Here is a 2,545-nt window from a genome sequence, read left to right on the forward strand (position 1 = left end):
TGAGGAATGAAAATCACTTGAACTCGGGAAGCGGAGGTTGCAGTGAGCTGAGGTCATGCCACTGCACTCCAGCCTGGGTGACAGAGTGAGACTCTATCTCCAAAAAAATAAAAATAAATTAAAAAGTAAAATGTTGCGGGGGCGGAGCTCTGCAGAGACCAGGAAGGGTTCGCTGTGACTCCCGCTCCTCGAGTTGGGGGCTCCGTTGGACGCTGCTAGGCAGACAGCGAGTAACGAGGGCGGGTGACCGCGGTGTCCCTGGGCCTAACCATGTCTCTAACCATGCTCAACTGCGGTTAGAGACGACATGAGTGCCGCGGGGCTGCTGGCCCCGGCCTCGGCCCAGGCTGAAGCGCCGCCAGCCCCCAAGTACTACCCAGAGGAGGACGAAGAGCTGGAGAGCGCCGAGGACGAGCTTAGCTGTCCGGGCCGCGAGTCGGACGAAGACACTGAGGATAGTGAAACTGACCTGGCAAAGCATGATGAAGAAGACTATGTAGAAATGAAGGAACAGATGTATCAGGACAAACTGGCTTCTCTCAAGAGGCAGTTGCAACAACCACAAGAACGTACATTACAGGAATATCAGAAAAGAATGAAAAAACTAGATCAGCGGTACAAAGAGAGGATACGGAATGCAGAACTCTTCCTCCAGCTGGAAACTGAACAAGTGGAATGAAATTACGTTAAAGAAAAGAAGGCAGCAGTGAAAGAATTTAAAGACAAGAAGGTTGAGCTGAAAGAGAACCTGATTGCTGAGCTAGAAGAAAAGAAGAAAATGATCGAAAACGAAAAGCTGACAATGAACTGACTGGAGATTCTATGGAGGTGAAACCTATCATGACCAGAAAGTTGCAGAGGCGAACAAATGATTCCGTCCCCATCCCAAACAAGAGGAGGAAACCTGCTCCAGCCCAGCTAAACTATTTGTTAACGGATGAACAGATCATGGAGGATCTGAGAACATTAAATAAGCTTAAGTCACCCAAGAGACCAGCATCTCCATCCTCTCCTGAGCACCTGCCTGTGACACCCGTGGAATCTTCCAGCCCAGAGGTTTGAAGCTCTGATAGAAGATGGCAAACTGCGCTATGACAAAAGATGGTACCACAAAAGCCAGGCCATCCATCTGGAATCAAAGGACAACCAGAAACTGAGCTGCATGGTCAGTTCTGTAGGAGCCAGTGAGATCTGGGTGAGGAAGACAAGTGATAGCATCAAAATGAGGATCTACCTGGGCCAGCTTCAGCCCGGGCTCTTCGTGATCTGCCAATGCTCAGCTGCTTGACTTTCTGCAGTGCTCTTCTCTTGATCCTTTTTCTGGAGTGGGTTTTATTTTTGTTTTGTTTTATTTTCTTCTTAATAGAAAAAATGTTAACTTACTGGGAATAGCTACTCAGCCTTGGAAATGGAGAGCACTGTCATGGATTCCTTAAGGCACTTTTGTGGCCGGCCACTTGGAACTCTGTCAGTCTTTTCTGCCTCAACTTCTTCCAGACATCAGTTACCATGTGACTGTTTTACTTTCAGGAGTATTGGGGGTTTGATTTACTTTCCTTTTATCTCTTTATTTTTTGCTTATACTTGTTTTTGAAAACCTCCTCTGAGTTTGAAGGGACAGCTGTTTTTATTAATCTTTAGGTCTCTCTACCATGGAGAAGAACAGGAAGGGATACACTCTCCAGTGCATTTTCATGTTTTGAATCTGATTAGTGGATCAGGTAGCTACTTTGCCTGTTGAGCCCAATTCACTATTTCCCCAGAAGCTTGGGGCAGAGGTCCCAGCAGGAGATGAATTCTCCTGGTTCTCAGCCTTCTGGGAGAAATAAATGCTTTGTGTAACATCTGGCGCCCGCCATCCATTCCACTGGCTGACTGATGGAAAACCTTGCCTGGGAGACTCTGTACACTGAAGCAAATGGGTTTGGGGAGGGGACATTTCATATTTATAATGTGTTGAAGGTACTATATTTTAAATATTATTTCATGCAGGTAATTTATTCAAACATTTGTTCTAGCTTAAAAAAAAAAAGTAAAATGTTAGTTTTAGGCCAGGTGCTGTGGCTTACGCCTACAATCCCAGCACTTTGGGAGACCCGGGCAGGCTGATCTCCAGAGGTCAAGAGTTCGAGACCAGTCTGGCCAACATGGCAAAATCCTGTCTCTACTAAAAATACAAAAACTAGCCAGTGGTGTCTCACACCTGTAATTCCAGCTACTTGGGAGGCTGAGGCACGAGAATAGCTTAAACCCGGAGGCAGAGGTTGCAGTGAGCCAAGATTGTGCCATTGCATTCCAGCCTGGGCAACAGAGCAAGACTCCATTTCAAAAAAAAAAAAAAAGAAAGAAAAAAGAATGTGAGCTCAAATAAGAAATTCCTCATCAGCCACACTCCTCCTCAGGGTCTTAGGTGTTCCAGTGTTGGGCTGCAGGCTTCTAGGAGCTTCAGAGGAATAACTAAACACTCAAGACTGCAACTCAAGCTTGAATGACCCATATTCTTCTGTTTGACTAACATCTTTAACTTCCGGAAGAAAGAACTTGG

The 2,545-nt window shown here is 46.1% G+C and overlaps 1 pseudogene; it reads left to right on the plus strand.

Moving 5' to 3' along the window:
* The first annotated feature begins 307 nt into the window (after positions 1 to 307).
* On the plus strand, positions 308 to 1,288 carry LOC105498672 (sin3 histone deacetylase corepressor complex component SDS3 pseudogene; annotated as a pseudogene).
* The last annotated feature ends 1,257 nt before the right edge of the window (positions 1,289 to 2,545 follow it).

This window comes from Macaca nemestrina, chromosome 14 (assembly GCF_043159975.1).
Source record: "Macaca nemestrina isolate mMacNem1 chromosome 14, mMacNem.hap1, whole genome shotgun sequence".
Taxonomy (NCBI): domain Eukaryota; kingdom Metazoa; phylum Chordata; class Mammalia; order Primates; family Cercopithecidae; genus Macaca; species Macaca nemestrina.